At 38.6% G+C, this 16,676-nt stretch overlaps 1 protein-coding gene and 1 long non-coding RNA gene across 2 annotated transcripts in view; both read right to left on the bottom strand.

The window, feature by feature from the left end:
• The window catches only part of ST8SIA4 (ST8 alpha-N-acetyl-neuraminide alpha-2,8-sialyltransferase 4), an 88,307-nt gene that overhangs the window by 10,884 nt on the left and 60,747 nt on the right, over positions 1–16,676 (bottom strand). The window lies entirely within an intron of this gene.
• LOC121664659 lies at positions 6,308–14,868 on the bottom strand. Its single transcript, XR_006016078.1, has 2 exons — positions 14,422–14,868; positions 6,308–13,488 (listed from the first exon to the last, which is right to left on the bottom strand). It is a non-coding gene; the product is annotated as an uncharacterized LOC121664659 (long non-coding RNA).

Genomic DNA, 16,676 nt, shown 5'->3' with positions numbered 1-16,676 from the left:
GAAGAAAAAGGAATCACTTTATTTACGATGAATTTCACCATTTAGATGCACCAGCTGCACTAAAAAGAGTGTCCAGACATGATCATTGCAGTCAGGATAGACCAATCTAAAAGATGAACAAAGCTGGGTTCTTCCATTGTGTGGGAAAGCAGCTCAAAAACCCTAAGAATACCTTGGAAAACACACTCCTCCTAAATACATATTCCAGATTGGCAAGTGTAATACACCCCAGTCTCACAGATCACTGAGTCACCTCTACATCATGTATGAGCTATTTATTATACTAATTCTAAAACACACGATATGCTACAGAGTCAGTGTTTGTTCATGTCAGTTCATGCTTTATGCATTGCCTTCTAATGATGCAGAACATTAAATCTGATGCCTCAGCTGTTGTACATTCACACAGTGAATTTTCATAGACAACATACTAGTGCTTTTATGCTCCAAATGCAAATACCATATAAGGATATTGACAGACTACTGAGATACAAGTTTTAGCAATAATTTCCATTAAATGGAAGAAAAAGTTAAACATACGTTATCATGACCTGGTCCTAAAAGAAACTGAGGAAATGCATTAGACACACAGCAGCTATTTTAATTACCAGTTTTAAAGCTTCACTAGTTCTTTCATACTTTGTGATTAATGAGCTTTTATAACAGTTTTTTATTATCTCCAAATTAAATTTTCTCTTTTTTTTTACAGGAAGTTATGAAGCAACTCAGATATTTTATTGTGGAGATGCAGCTAGAAAGCAGAAGTGAGAGCACTGCTAAACTCATGTCAGAAGTAGACGCGCTAACGCTGCTAGGCCGCAAACCGTGGCAGGCAGTAAGGCCTATAATGAAACAGCATAAAAGGCATGCTTGGTATGTACCTGTGATAGTTAGTGCTAGCTTCTAGTTTTGCAATGTTACTAAGAAAGATATGGTTGTTATAGTGATTGCTGCTTATATAACTGCTTATATAACTGAAAGGTATAAAAACTCAACCCTGTATCAATAAAATCGGCTTATTGCATCCAAGCAATCTGCCCCGTCTCTTTCATTGCCGACTGTCTCGCGTCTCTATCACGACATTTTATTTCCAACATACAACTGTTTTAAAAAATAATTCTTACCACAGTATTGTTCGTCTGAATAGCTAATAAATAGGAAGAGCTTCTACCACAAGACCAGTATTTCTCGCTTAGTTATTGTCAGCTCTTGAATGAAAACAAAAATGGTTTGATAATCTAAATTCCTGAGCTTATGAGCTAGTGCCTTGAGAAGAGATTGGGATACTGCAATATTCAAATATTCCTAATATTCATCTGAGATGACATGAATGCTTCTGTGCTTGGTAAAATTCTTCACAGTGTTTTTCTTTCATGTAGTTTTTCCAATACCTGCTCAGCAACAAAGGCGAAGCTTTGCAGTAGAGATCCTCTCAGAGGTATTCTTCTCTTTAAATGGGAAGCCATGATCCAAAGAACTTTGAAACACTAAAATGCCATGGAATGCAAATGGAGCATATGTATTTTGAGGCAGACCTCTGTGTCAGGGTTAGATAATGAGAAATTGCTAGTTTCTCATGGTACTGCTATTATATTTCATGACCGATCACAGATAAATTTGTAAACCCGCAGTCAAATCACAGAAAATGCTGAGTTGGAAGGGACCAACAAGGATTGTTGAGTCCAGCTCCTGGCCCTGTCACACCATGCACCTGAGAGCATTGTCCAAACACTTCCTGAACTCTGTCAGACTTGTTGCTGTGAGTACTTCCCTGGGGAGTCTGTTCCAGTGCCCAACCACCCTCTGGGTGAAAAACATTTTCTTGCTATCCAGCCTAAACCTCCCCTGACACAACTTCATGCCATTTACTTGAGTCCTGTCACTGGTCACCATAAAAAGGAGATCAGTGTCTGCCTCTCCTCTTCCCCTCACAAGGAAGTTGTAGACCACAATGGAGTCTCCCCTCAGTCTCCTCTTCTCCAGGCTGGACAGACTAAGTGACCTCAGCCACTCCTCATATGGCTTCCCCTCTAGACCCTTCATCATCCTCATGGCCCTCCTTTGGACACTCTCTAATAGCCAAATTATTTTCTTCTATTTTGGTGCCCAAAACTGCCCCCAACACTCGAGGTGAGGCTGCACCACTGCCGAGCAGGGTCGGACAATTCCCCTCCCTCACCTGGCTGGTGATGCTGTGTCTGATGCCCTCCAGGACATGGTTGGCCCTCTTGGCTGCTGGCTCATATTCACCTTGCCATCGACCAGGACCCCTATGTCCCTTTCCACAGCTCTGCTGTCCAGCATCTCATTCCCCAGTCTGTCCATATATCCAGGGTTGCCCCATCCCTAGTGCAGAATCTGGCACTTGTTTTCATTAAACTTCATATGGTTTACGGTTGCCCAGCCCTCAAATTTGTTGACATAGATCTGCAGGGCCTCTCTGCCCTCAAGGTGTCATTGACAAACTTATTTAATGTGCTTTCAAGTCCTGTATCAAAGTCATTTTATGAAGATGTTGAAGAGCACTGCCCTTGGAATGGAGCCCTGTGAAACCCTACTACTTACAGGTCACCAGTCTGATGCCACCCTATTCACTATCACCCTTTGTGCCTGACCCATGAGCCAGTAGCTCATCCATGAGATGATGCGTTTGTCATACTGGACAATTTGTCCAGGACACTGTGAGAGACAATATCAAAGGCTTTACTGAAATTCAGAAAGATGATTACATCAACTGCTTTCCCTTCATCAATAAGATGGGGAACTTTGTCATGAAAGAAAATGAAGTTTGTCCAACAGGACTTTTCCCTCATGAACCTGTGCTGGCTATGACTGATGACTATGTAATATCACTTCTTTCAAAGCTATTACTCAAGATTTATTCAACATCAGTGAGATCAAGAGTAAGATTTTAGTCAATTCCCAAAGGACTCCCTTGCCAAAATTACTTTCTGATAATCTCCATGTTATTATTTTATATTTTCTTGAAGCCTCTGGAAAAAGCTAAACCAATGTCGCTTCTTATATATCACAAGCACAGCCACAACGCACACCATATGTAGATCTAAAACTTGAAGATTATTAAAATAAAATAATGTAAGAGTCTGCCAGGTTCTTAGGCTTACTAGAAGGCATCCAATGTCTTTACTACTTAGTATTACTGCTTAGCCATTTGTAGTGGTTTGGTCCAAAATACTCATTACTGTTTACCTTCTGTGAGATAAGAATTAGGAGAAATGCAAAGCAGGCACCAAACTTGAAAGAATATAAAGAAGTTTATTAACAGACATAAAAGAAGAAAAAAAAATCATACCACACCTTCAGAACTCTTCTCCTCCCCCCACCTTCCTCCCTTCTCCCAGTGACAATGTAAAAATACAACCCTTGAGATGTTCAGTCTGTTTACCACTTCCACAATAACCTTGTTCAGTCTATTTAGGAAGAGAAGTCTCTCTTGTCCATGCTATGAAAGCATTATCACAACAAACAGCTGCCCGGGTTGGTTCTCTGCTCGCATGTGAGTCTCTTCCCCCAACTTGCAGCTTTTCCCACAACTGCTGTCAAGGGTCCACTCTTGAAGTTTTTTGGGGTACAATTTTAAGGTTGAGCCGTTCAGAAACAAAAGTTCTCTTCACTCATCTCTGGGAGCATTTCATCTCTAAGAACAGAGGCCCTTCTCCTTCCCTGGGAGCAAAGGGTCCTCCTCATCTTCATCTCTAGGACTTTCTCTGGCAGCATCTCTAGGAACTGAGGTTTTCTCCTTTCCCGTGTGGAGCAAAAGTCCTCATCGCTTCCATCTCTCCCTGTTCAAACTTCTCACGAAATTACAGCTGCGTCAGCATCTGCCTATCTCAGTGCAAGTACTTTTGCTCACAAGTACGAGTTGAATGCTCCACCCCCCACGCCTTCATGAAATTACAACAGGTACTCTGATACATCATAGCTTTACAACAGAATTTCAGCTTTAAGCATCTCCTATTTCTCTTCCCTCAGGGTTTCAGCTCTTCACAGCACTAAAAGGGTCAATCTCACCTCGGCCTTGCAGCTGGAATGAAGCTTATTGCTGTTGGTCACATGATCTTTTGCCAGACAGCAGTGGGCAGCTTTCGGCTGAATCTTGGCCGCACTGGAGAGGGGGAGCCGCCTGTCTGCACATAGCAGGGCTGTGGGGGCGGCCACGGGTGGAACAGGGCCCATCTCTCCAGGGTGGCCGTGGCCCGGCCCGGCCTGGCCCAAGCAGGGCCTGTCCGGGCCCACTGGCCCCCGCTCGGGGCCCGCAGCCACCTGTGCCAGCACGGAAACGAGAGAGAGCTGTGGGGGGGTGTTGTCTATTCTTAAGTGTGGATCACAGAGGCCGTCACAACTCTAAGTGGCTTAAAGAATTGTCCATATTCAAACTGGCCAGCTGATAGGTTCTGTCAGGTCCCAGAGGAAGCTGTAAGCACCCCTTTGCAAGAACATCACTTCCGGGACTATGCTTGCTAACCCATGACACCATTCAAATTTTGATGAGAGAAGTGAGTTAGATGCTAACAACTCTGCTTTGATCATTCCCAAAGGTAGTAAGCATCTAAGATCTTTCCCCCATGAAAAATTGTTGAAGCATCACAGGCCACGTGTTCTTTCCATCCTGATATGCAATGAAATTTCCATTCCATGGAATATACTGCCTGATAATTAATATGTTTTGGTTTCACTGCATATCAAGGGAACATTGTTACTTCAATATAAAACTTCAATATAAAATACATATACATGAGAAGGGCTTGACTAGCTTCACCCTGTTAAAGCAGAGGAGACTTGACCCAAGAAATGAGACATCAATAATTGGCCTGATAGGAGTCAGATTTCTCTACTTCCATGTGATCCATGTGGAAGTTAGAACCCAGAAATCATGTTTGGAGTTGATTATAGATTACCATATGGGCCTATAAACAAACTTGCAAGGGCAAACATTACTATGAATCCTATGGTAAAGGCAGCTGTGTAACTTCTGTCCCTCCTTCCACAACTCTTTTGTTCTACACTAGGAAGCTTTTGCATAAAAAACAGAAATAATGAGAATTAAACCAGGAGGGAAAACAAATGCTAGGCTTTCTTTAGGATAGCTTCTCAACACTGGTAGAAATGCAAATGTCTGCATCAATTTTCTGTGGCATTTTTTGCTTCCATCCTCATTTGTCTCCTATGTGAATTTTTGACAGGAAGTTTTCAGTAACACCCCCTCACATCATTACAATAAGGGCCCAATAGCCATAAAAAGTAAAAGTGATAATGTGCTATTTTAGTTGCAAATACTACATTTCATCCCTGTATAATCAGTAGTTTTACGAATAACATTGCAAGCAAGACTGTCATTCTGAATAACAGTTTTCAAGGGCTTAAAGTAGAATGGAACAGGAATAAAGCTGGGTGTATCTGTGTGTGCAAAAAGCACTGATCAGGGTCTCCACAAAGTCCCATGAACTCCATTACCTTCTTTTCTATTTCTACAGTGTGTGTGATTTTCATTTTTCTAATTCAAAGAATATCCTAACAAAACTCCTGTTCCTGAACTTGATGTCCAGAACTTTCCTGGTCTGCTTCAAAAATGAAATCATGGTCAAAAAAAAAGTCAGATACAAAATTCAACCAAATACACTGGCATCCAAGACAGTCCATTTTGTGTCTACAGATTTTAGGTTCTTGGCTACTGTGACAGCAGTGACAACTATAACATTTAAACAGTTTTTTCTCCAGTATGGTCAGAATAAGATATAAAACAATTTATCCAAGGAGTACTTCTAATCTTCATGGTTTTTCCTATATGCAAATAGTATAAATATGACCTAAGACTAGTTTAGTCTTCTTTGGTTACCACTAAACTGTATCACTGCAGTCAGAAACATGCAGCTTTAAAATCAGAGGACCAACAGCAAAATGAAGTTTATTTGAAAAGGCCCTTAAAAAGAATTGTGATTACTTGGGCTCATTAAATCTATTTTTTTACTACCTTTATCTTAGATGAAAGCTTGTAAGACCCATTTATCTGGAAAATGAATTTTAATGTAATTGAAATAACCACCAGAACTACCAGGAATGAATCCTTTATGTTATTATCTTCATTTTGATTTCTTTAGCTCAAAGGAAACAAATGGTCAAAGTTAAGGGACACATATGCTAACTTTTTCATTTAAATGGATTCTTTTTGTGATGAATAGAGGTGTCTGCAAGGCCCTTTTTTGTGCATTGAGAAATGCAAACAGCAACAATAATGATGGCTCTTCAGTAAAAACTGTAACTCAAATAACAAGATGAAGCATTTTGCTAATGTTCAAACTGTCATTGTTTCCAAAATGGTACTTCTTTTTCTGTTTTGAATCTTCTGCTCACTTCCACTTTTTTGCTATTATCATATAAAAATAATAATAATACATAGAATACAGAAATCAGAACTAATTAACAATCACAACATGATCTGGATCTGCTTCTGAGAAATGTCTTTTAGTTTCTTCCAGAGTTTCATTGTGTATGAAGCATTTTCTATTTTGATACCAGAAGCGCCATCTGTACTTTCAGTCCTTCACAGTTCTTGGTTTTTCTCTGAGCTGAAAAATCTATTTGCCATATATACATATATTACTGTAGATAGAGAGGTATAGATACATATCAATGTACGTGGACTTCTCAACTCCTTTCTTTCCTGGTGTTTGATATTCCACTTGCTGAGTCATCCACAAGAAGAAGGAAAGAGGGAGGCAGACTTAGTGAGGAGTGTAGAGACTGCAGACTTCATTCTAGAAGAATATGGCTTCCCAGCCTGGTGTTCTGTTATCTTTGTCTGACTTATGGTGCCATGAAATCTTCCCAATTTTATGATTTTGTTGTCAAGACACAGTTGGTCAGCAATGCCTACTCTGGAATGGTGAAGTGAAAATGGAGCCTGAGGGAGCCTGCAGTATAGACAAGTGATACGCTTTTCTCTAGCTGAGTACAGTTACTTTGAAACCTGCAGCATCTTTTATGCTCAGTTTCCTTCCTGGGGAGTGGGTCTGTAGGACTCAGCACACTGGAGCCACACAGACCTACAGGAGCCCTTAGAAGGTACCTGGCAGCAGCATTGTCTTCTTTGTGAGCAGATCTGTCCCAGGAGGTGAAACAGATGTCTTCATATGCCTTTTAAGGAGAGGACAGTGTGGTTCTGTCCAGCTGCACCTTTAATTGTAGGAATGTTAAGTTATGTGATAAAAACTCACCTGCACAAACAGAGCAGCACAGAGAAACAAAGCAGGTGTGGAAGGCCAAGAACACACTGCCTTGCCATTTCTAGGCCCATCACAGGACTCATTAACACATTGTCTTCCTGAGTTCAGAAGAGTCCTGGGGCACAAATACAAATGGGAACCCAAGACAAGGACACAAAAGGGCCCCTGGTTTTGGTCCCTCCCAGAGCTGCCTCAGGAGAGACCCAGTTGCTTTGTCCAGGCATTAAATTCTTTATTGTCCAGGCATGAAACCCTTCAAGATAAACCAATTCCAGAGCACCTTTCAGACTGCATGGTCACTGCCAAAGGGAAACAGGACATATTACAGCATGCAGAACAGCATTTTGAGACAAGTCTACCTATGGGATATACAGTGCAGGAACCACAGGAAAGGAAAGGGGATGGATTTGAATGATTTAAGAGAAACAAGAGTGGGAAAATAGAGGAATAAGGTAATGGAAAAGGGTCAGTTAAGTGTAAACACTTTGCTGGGAAAAATGTACTAGGAAACACACTGTATTACAAACATTTACATGCTGTTTATTCAAAGGTTCAAAGTAAGATAAAAGAATTTAGAATATACGACAAGTCTAATAAATTATAGAGGATAAGCCAAATATATATTTTCCTCTAAAATGGGGGAGAGAGGACTGTATTGGTGGTCTGAGTTACTCTATGTCTTAGACAGCAAATGCTGTTTCTGTAATCCACCTCTTCCATTCACCACCTTGCGTAAGTAGGTGCCTTTTCTTTGCAGAGAAAAGATGGTTAACTAGTTGCTCCTTTCAACCACTTACCTTTTGATAAACAGCATTTTATGGATTGAACTCTGTATTTTGCAAGAATAATGCAAAACCAAAGCAACAATTTCTAGTGCCTTCAATAAATTCCCTCTGCGTTTCCAGAAGAGGCAAGTTGTTCTGTACAGTCTACGTGCAAGAGATCAGAACAGCTCACTCTGCAGCATAAGAAACCAAGAAATAGACCCTAAAATAGTACACATAGCAAGAGGAAATTACAATACTTGAGCTCATCTAACAGATTGCTGTTTCATAAAGGGTGTTATTGGTTTAATCCATGTAGTGTAATTTTATCCCTGATGTAATACATATGCAGCGGCAATAAAGCTTACTAAATGTCATCAGTCAAATCAAGGTATGCAAATTTAAAACAGAAATGCAAGTCTGAGTAAATGGCATTTCCTATAATCGATAGCTTGGCTTTGTTGAACTTTGTTCTAATACTTCAAAGAGACTGGCCCTTCCAGATTCAGCAGTTTTCAGGCATAAGAAAGACTGATACTTTTTTTCATTTTAAGATGCTACTGCCATTCCTTTCATGAAGAAAAATGTCTTACTGTCCCCTTATGGGTTGCAGACCAAACTCTGAAGTACATTTCAGGAGCTTTTATCATTTTGCTTAATTTGTTCATTATTAAAACCCTAAAGATAAATACAAAAGGAAGAACAAAATGCTCATAGCACTTATTATTACTGCCTACTGCTATTTAATTTTAGGCAGCATAAAGCTGTTCATATATAGGAATGCTTACTGTGGATTTTGCAAACTCTGTAGGCTACAAAAAAAAAAGACATTTAAAAACTGAGTTTTATGGTAATATAAATATTAACCAAGAAGGTAATTTTTTTTTATTGGGGATATTCTGCATCTGGTGCTTCTTTCCTCACTATTCCTATTACATTGACCTCAATATGATGCCACAAAGACATTACTTTTGCACTTCCAAGCACACATCTGGTAAAATTTTAAGTAGATGCAGTTATTATATCATACTGATTTGGAGAGTACCACAAATATCAGTAATACTCAGACCAATCACTTTCCTCAGCAACTGTCCTTCTGTTGTTCCTAACACTCATGACAAGAATGGCCTAGTTGCAGATGATCTAAATTCTCTAATTAAAGAATTTCAAGTTGGTAGAAGGTCCCCTGAAGGGGCCAGACTGCCAAATAGGAAACACTATACTGAGGGATTCAGAAGGAATTTCAGCTACACATCACCTCTTTTAAACACAGACTTAAACTTTGAGATCCTTCAAGTTTCAACTCAGAAACCTTCATTTGGATAATGAAGACATTAAAAATAAGCAACATCTTTTTATTTATCTAAATTTATCATCCTGGATCTTAAACTTGTTCTACTGACAACAGTATAAACTAAACCCACATTTACTGGAAGTTCAGGTTTTTTCTCAGGAAATTCACTTTATTTTAAAATCTATAAACTTCCATGTCTCAAATGGCTATGAATGAGTATGTTTAAGATAAAAATAAGAAAAAGTTTAGTTTCAGAACTAAAGACTGAGTTTAATTCCACAGTTATCTGAACTGTCAACAGTACATACAGGACATGATAGGTAACTTTCAAACCTTCAACTTTTCATAAGCTTTTAGCTGACAAACAAATTCATCTAGAAGCTACTTAAAATCTCATATAAAAGCACAAAGCACACTTTATAAGTAGCTTGTTCCAAATTAAAAAGACAAAGGGAGCTAAAATATTGGAGAATTGCAGTAAATTGAGAATGACAACAATGTAACTTTGGAATCCAGATCAACAGTCTTAGAAATTAACAAATCACCCAATAGTTGTAAATCTTTATTATAGCCTTTGTTATATATAGTAAATAAAAATAGATATGTATTCTTGTTGTTGTTCTACTGAAAATCAAGTATCTATTTCCATGCATACAGCTTGAAATCCTGGTGAATTAACCAATATAACTAAAATTTAAAAATGCTGTCTTTTAATCTTGAAATCAAATAAATATGTCAATATATGAATAACAAATTGGAAAGAGTCAACTCATTCAAATAATGGAATATCACAGGTATGATGTTATCTGAGTTAGTACGACCCCTCTGAAACAGAAGGACAGAGCTTGACATCAACATGAGTCTGCAAATGCATAATTTTAGGCTATTGTTTTCTAAGCAACAGGTACAACTAACTCTTATCCTGCCTAAATATTCCTTTCCAAAATCACTGTAACTTTATGTAGTAAACTAATTTTACAAGCAAGCATAGATTATGGCTGCATTAGTCTTTGTCAGAGCTAGTGTGATGTTCAAAGCAGAACAAAACACACACCATGAGTCTGAAATACTCTACCCCAAGGCAACAAGGGGCGATCAAAAGCTCCCTGCCTCTACAATTAGTAGGGATCAAAAGCTGTTCTTTCGCATACCACATAGCATCACTTTTAGTTAGTATCTTCACCTGTGGTTATCCTTTGGCTTTGGGCTTGGTACAATGAGTCCTTTTTAGACTCTCAGTACAGTAAAGGCTTCCATTATGATGTGGATGCTGAAGGAAGACACATATTTTTGGTATTTATGAATACCTAATTTAACAGCTTGTCTTTTTTCCCCCTTGGATACTTCCAGAGAATTCTTTAAAACAAAAGATACATTAAGTTGTTTGCTCTGGATCTTAAATCAGATATGCATAGCCCAATGATCACTTATTTCTACTGTTTATTCTGATTATCTCTTGTTTCTATCAGTAAAAATTACTTCAGTGATGTTATGAGCAACATCTGGAAGGGACATGTCCTCACAGGCACAGCATTAAAGTCATTATCCCATTCCTCTTTGTGATGCTGAACCTGCTTAATTTCCCTTGTTTTTATTTTTTCACTGAACAAACAACTAATATTTTCTCCACACACACACACAATTAACTTTCTTTAGTTTCTTTACATTTCCATTACCCAAACAAATTTAAAAGTAATCATAACATTTCTTCTTTATTTTGAGGAGGCAGAAGTAATTTTCTTTATTTGATCAAATAAAACTAATTCTTGGGAATATATCTCTCACTCATGAATTTATATTCCTTTTGTATCAGTTAAACAATAAATTAAGAAACAGTTTGCTGATTTAATTTTACACAGAGAAAGCCCAGCTTTCTATGTCAGTATTGTTATTGTAACACAGCTTGCAAAGTAATATCCAAATATCCATTTCTTTAGAATAGTTAGATTTGATTTTGCAAAACTGAGTATGTGAAAATAAAAATAGGGGATATTTTTAGAAGTTTTTTATTTAACTAATTTCTGTAGTTGTTCTATACATTTTTTGTACAAATAACAGTTTAATTTCATAGTTTTAATCAATATTTCTCAGTGTAAAATGTGTATTCTACATCTGCCAGGATTCAAGACTAGATCATAAACTGTAGGAATTTTTCTTTATTCTTATTAGTCAGCATAAAATATATCTTTTTATTTATGAAGAAAGAGTTTTTTGTGCTGGACCTTCAGCTACTGATCTGATTAAGCTTTTATCCTGAAAGATACACTGTTTTAAAATAACATTTCATCTTCTTTTCAAAGTAAGGCCATCCATGCTTCATTTTTCCCTTCTATATTTAGGAAGTAAAATCAAGCAACAACAAATACTATGGAATTACTATTTTCAAATATGCTGAAGAATTCTCAATTAGCCCAATGTCTTAAAATTGGTTTTAAATTTAGACCTAAGATCAATCCTATGGAACAAGCAAATTTTCGGGCATCTTTGCATGTGCTGATATGAACCCAAGTTAAATAAGACTAACTTCCATAAACTCAAGCCAAAAATAAGTAATCTCACTCTCAGATAAGATGTGTTTTCAATATCAGATGGAATTTCCAAATGCAAATTCTTGCATCATATGAAACCTCTCTTCTTCCACATCATTCAGATAAGCACTGGTGCAGGAAGTGAAAGGAGCAAGACTTTCATTTCTCCTATAGATCATGTGGAAATTCATTTGCAGTCTGATCTGAATCTGTCGACTTCTCCCTTTCATTTTTTCTTCTCTTGGAGGAGAATCAAACAGCATAGAAGCGAAATGAGATGAAGTCTGTTTGCAGGAAAGTACACATGGAGATTTTAACCTCAGCTGGGGTAAATCAGCCCTTTTTCCAGCAAATCTCACAGAGGTCTGGGAATATACCCAGGCTGAAGGACTGCTCTGTTTTGAATAAAAATGCAGACAGAAGTGGCCTTCTTAGCTAACAAGGGATACGCGCGCTGAAGTTAAAATAATTGCCTTAGTAATGATTAATGGAGCTGTAGACAGCACACCCCTAATGAAGTATCTACTAACAGCCAGTATCATAAAAGACTTCCTTTTTCATCTCAGTCTACACATAAGGGGATTCTATACCCTTGATGATGAAAGGAAGGTAAAGCTTAGAGGGAAAAAAATAATGTGATTAATTATCTGAGAACATGTCAACATATAAGACAAAGTAAAAAATTGTCACTGATTTATAAGTAATTAAAAATCCTTTGGGGAATATTATATGCATGTCACTAGGATTTATGTATATATATTTAATATATACACATTTCTCTTCAAAAGACTAGTGTTACATATAGGTTTCTATTTATATGTGTATATTCTAAACCTATGAAACACATGTGCAAGTGCACATTCACAGTCAGTAAAGCAATAAACTAATTTCATGTCAGTTGGGAATAAGCAAAATGTAGAACCTCTGGGGTAAAAGTAGAAAAATATTGAAAAAATCTTCTGTGGTGTAGAGAACTTGATCTGCAACAGACTAGCATCAGCAGGAAGTCAACAGTTTCCTAGTATGTCATCTTCCTGAGGTTAAAGAACATTAAATATATTCTTTGCTGTCCTATTTGTATGTGCTGTCAGGGAACCCTGTGAGTCCCTGGTAGATGGGCAGGAGAAAAAGCAGACCTCATAAACATAGTCAAGGGTCACGGATAAAAAGAATTAAGAAACAGTAGGCCATCAAAGCACACAGACCCTACTTAGTCCCATCATTATTTGCCATTGTAAGCATAGTGAAATAAAAGTCTGCACTTACAGAGAGTGGTCATCTTCCAGTTCCCCAGAACTTCCCCCTTTTCCTTGGGATATCAATGCTCCAGAGACCTGTCAAGTTAGATTTTATCCTATTCCAGCTTAACTCATTTGGGAGCTATCCATTCCATCCATAACCAAAGCTAAAACTCTGAGGCAACCATGCCAGGGGACTGTAGAATATCATCATTCCAGTCTAGAAAGCCATTTCTCCTTATCACATTCCATATTTTAAATTGTTTTATTTCTAGATTTTGAGGGTCTGTAAATTTGGAGAAATTGAACAGTCTTAAAGTTAACATCTTTGGTTACAGGTCCCTGTACAAGTATTTGTTACAGTCCTAAATTCAGGCATGTACAACTGAAAGCTGAGCTGACAAAGTGTAACAATGATACCTGGTGTTGGGGTTTTAGTTTAGTCTGTTTTTTTTTCCTGTTAAAGGAATTTTCTCCCATATGCATGTTGCTAGGGGACACATAGCTGTACTTAAGAAAGACAAAAGGGGAGTGGGGCGGACCTGGCTACTCTTTTGTTTACACCTGGGTGTGGGGGCAGTTCGCTCTGAGCGTCCGGAGAGAGAAGCTGCAGAGAAAGGAGCTGCTGCTTCTTTCTTTTTGGCCGTTCTTTCTTCCTGCTGGAAACAACGCCGGGACCCCCAAAAGCCGCTTTCCCTGCCCTGCTGGAGACCGGGCTGTGGCTGCCCTGCCCCGCTGCTGCTTCGAGCTTTCGCTACGCTGTAGCCCTGCTCGCCCTGCCTGCCTGGGCCTCCGTGGGGTTCTCCCATCTGGATACATCTCGTCTGCCACCCGGGATTTGCGTCCGTCCCTGCCGTTTCAGCCTGCTGTTCCAGCCTGCTGTTCCTGAGAGCCCGGGATCAGCTGCCCAGGGGTTTGTGAAGCCTTTGTTCCATCCCTCCCGGGATCCCGGGGCACCGGTGCCGCGTGCTCCCTGAGCTCGCTCCGGAGCGCCCCCTGCAGCCGCGGGGGAACCATCGCACCTGCCCTGCTCACCGGGAGCCGCCAGCGCCCCTGCCGGCTGCGAGCGGAACTGCACCCGAGGGGAAAGGGCCCGACAGCCGAGAAGGCTGGCACTGGGTTTGTGATTGTTTGCTGTTACTGCCAGAGTTGTTGTTGTTTTGTTTGACTGGTTATATACATATATATATATATATATATAGTAAAGAACTGTTATTCCTATTTCCCACATCTTCGCCTAAAGGCTCTTGATTTCAAAATATAATAACTTGGAGGGAAAAGGGGTTATATCTGCCACTTCAAGGGGGGCCTCTGCCTTCCTTAGCAGACACCTGTCTTTCAAAACCGAGACACCTGGTCATTGAAAACAGAAGGATTTTTGGAGTGAAAAGTAAATGCTACTGGTTTTATGTTGAGCTTTTGATGGGCTATCCTCCCTTGTTGGATGAGGGTGAAAGAGCAGAGGAGGCTGCTGTCCTGCTAAAGTTCTTTATTTCATGGTCTCAGTTTTCTAAAGGTAGAGTTCGAAGGGGTTACATGATAAGGCCAAGCAGTAACAGCAGCAGCAGCAGGCAAACACAAGTAGAAAGCAGCTGCTTCTTCTTCTCTAAACTTGCAGAAGTGTGGATTGTTAATTGACCAATAAATTGACACACGATTCTAGTTTTCCTTTTCTTAACCTCTCCTGGTGTAATTCTAACAGTTGTAAGTCTTACACAAGTGCTACATAGGTATTACACAGATTTGTGTACACAGTTTCTATCAACTCTTATTGTTTATGTGAACACTCTATCTAAAAAATGTGAACAGTATAGTTCCATCTATATTTTGTCTAAAGTAAAGAAATTCTGTGAAAAGGTAACACTGCTGCAGCAAGAACTGTGTTTAAGGACTCTTTGCTGCAGCTTTTCAATGCTTAAAGCACTTAGCATATATTTCTACTAAAAGTTAAAAATCTGTATTTCTATTTCACTTTGGTGTGGCTTCATGTATCTCAGCTTATCCAAAGGTTTTAATTCAATCCCTGTGCTTTGGCTTCCCTCTGGGCCTGGGTCCAAAGGAGCTCTCACTCCAACAGTTTTAAGTTTTCGTTTGTACTGTCTGCTTTTGAACATATTTGCTGTCTATCCATGTGTGAATAAAATGCAACAGCTTGTGAAGAAGTAAGGGTTATTTGTAATTCGTTAAAGGTTTCTGCAGATTTTTAAATTTTTCTTTTGATGCAAAGTGAGGCCAAGGTGATAATGAACTCTTTCTGTTTTGTTGCAGATGTGTTAAAAGGCTTTTGAGACTTAAGAGGTAGTTTAGAAAGGTTTTTAGCCCTGTGAGAGTGAACATATTTCCTTTCTCACATGCACAGTTTGCAATGTTGTCACTCATTTGAAGAAAAGTCCTTTCCCCTTCCATCTGTTTTGGCTTATGCACACAAAATCCACACTAAGTCTGAAGGGAAGGGAAAAGCTTCTTCATTTTGTTGCTGTTGTGTGACATGACCGCTGCTGTGGTTTTTACCATCCTTGGCCTCTTAGAAACTCAATTTCTTCTGACATTATAATGAAACATGTTCAGTCTTAGACAGCAGCACACATTTGTCACTGATGCCAAATAGCCACTTTTCCTTTGGATTTCCTAGCAGTGAGATGTAGGATCTCTTTTCTTCTCAAATAGCTTGTTCCCTTTACTCATACTTCACCTTGTTTCTTGGATCCTAATATTCATTACAATTCCTCAGTGGAAGTTAAATGATCTCAAAACAAATGTGTGAAAATCAGCTAAAGTGAAGAGGTAGGAGCAAACATCAAGATTACATCTGGTGCTCCAACAGAGGAACTTCATGTGAATACTCAGGTGAGAAAGCAACATACTTGGTTGCAAAGTTAAACTAGTTATAAACAAACAAAAGAGAATTATGATTTCTTGATATTTCAGACACAAAAGGTGTTTTAAAATATCATCATCTGCTAGAAACTGCTGTTCAAGACTTACGCATGTTACTATTACTTCTTTATTGTTGTCGCTGTTGAGTAAAATTGGATTGAAGAACGATTCAAACTTTTTATATACTCTTTAGTAAAGAAAAAACCCCTGAACACTCATTTTCCCCTCTAAACCACAACTCCTTGCCAGGAAGTTTTATCTAAAGAAAAAACAGAGATACAAAAATTGAAATAGGTTAACACAGAAAGAATAGTAAAGTTAAGGAGATAGATTTTTAAGGGAAATAATAACAAGAATTTAACACAAATATGAAATAATAAAAATAGATACATAATCACAGACTCTTCTTGCATCACATCACCTACATATCTAACTAAACAAGAGTCAGTTATAGCTTCTTTAACCATATCATCAGTTGAACAAAAAGCTCATCCACATGAAAATAATTTTCTCTAAATATTGGCAGAATATTTTTTTTCAATTCATGCCATTATCTGGATAAGAATTGTAGCCAGACAAAGAGATGACATTTTTAGAATATGGAGTTTTGTTTCTTACAGCTCACACTATTATCTAAATACTGTCTTGTTTACAATTACTTACTGCAAAGATGTACTTGTTCTGACAAAAACGCAATCTAAATCCAAACTGTGTACTTTGTAAGTACCATT

This window comes from Corvus kubaryi, unplaced genomic scaffold, assembly GCF_017639235.1.
Source record: "Corvus kubaryi isolate FWS band 111438036 unplaced genomic scaffold, C.kubaryi_AGA036_p1.0 37302, whole genome shotgun sequence".
NCBI classification, from domain to species: Eukaryota; Metazoa; Chordata; class Aves; order Passeriformes; family Corvidae; genus Corvus; species Corvus kubaryi.
The sequence above is the reverse complement of the archived record's forward strand: the minus strand, read 5'-3'. Positions and strand labels throughout refer to the sequence as shown.